The following is a 1215-nucleotide window of genomic DNA, read 5'->3' on the forward strand; positions in this document are numbered from 1 at the left end:
TTTTTAGTAGAGATGGGGTTTCACCATGTTGGACAGGCTGGTTTTGAACTCCTGACTTCATGATCCACCCACCTTGGCCTCTTAAAGTGCTGGGGTTACAGGCCTGAGCCACCGTGCCTGCCCCGTTTTTGTTATTGTTTTTGTTTTTCCTCTTATTGAGACAGTCTCACTCTGTCACCCAGACTGGAGTACAGTGGCACAATCTTGGCTCACTGTAACCTCCACCTACCAGGTTCAAGCTATTCTTCTGCCTCAGCCTCCCAAGTAGCTGGGACTACAGGCATGCACTACCATGCCTAGCTAATTTTTGTGTTTTTAGTAGAGACAGGGTTTCACCAGATTAGCCAGTCTGGTCTTCAACTCCTGACCTCAGGTGATCTGCCCACCTCGGCCTCCCAAAGTGTTGGGATTACAGCCATGAGCCACCATACCTGGCCTCTTTTCTGGTCCTTTCTCCATGGAGCTGTCAAAAGATTCTGAAACTCTTAACCACACATGAAAAGAAGCTGCTCATCCTTGGATTGCATCTCCACATTCACTTCTTGGCCCATCAATGACCAAATCAGTAACACCTGTTTGGTTATTCTGATTATGTCCTTTTTTAAGTCTCAAGAGCTGTATGATCAAGAACTACTTCTGTGTAATCAAGAAAAAGAAATAGATTTTTCCATGCACCAGTCTGTCTCTTACCCTGCTACCACAGTTCCTCTATTTCAGGCATCTGTGATCCTCAATCGCAGAGGCCACTGATTAGTGACACATCATATTTGCCTTTCCAAGCTGCCAGAAAATACTCTTTCCACAAACTGGAAATGGCTCAGTCCCACATACCACTAGATATACAAAAGTCCTCTTTCCATCCAGATCTCCACAGCTTAAGATTTATTTGTACTTGTTTCTTGTTTCATTTTTTGAATATACTTCACAGAAGCAATAGAAGTTTAACTATTATGTGACATATAAATGTTGGTAATGTTTAATATAACTTCCACCTGTGGCAGAAAATCATCTTAGGTCTATGGGAGATCTTGACAATTAATAATCACTCTTGTGTATGCCATCTAATATCATATTGTACTCAGAAATTTTTCTAATTTTTACTTTTCTGAGAAAAATCTAATGGTGATGGAAAAAGTAATTCAAAATTTAAATTTCATATTTTAAATAACTACAGGTAAAAAGTTTGGTCAATCATTATATCTTAAGTAACTTCTT

The sequence above is a fragment of the Colobus angolensis genome, unplaced genomic scaffold (assembly GCF_000951035.1).
Source record: "Colobus angolensis palliatus isolate OR3802 unplaced genomic scaffold, Cang.pa_1.0 Scaffold51, whole genome shotgun sequence".
Taxonomy (NCBI): Eukaryota; Metazoa; Chordata; class Mammalia; order Primates; family Cercopithecidae; genus Colobus; species Colobus angolensis.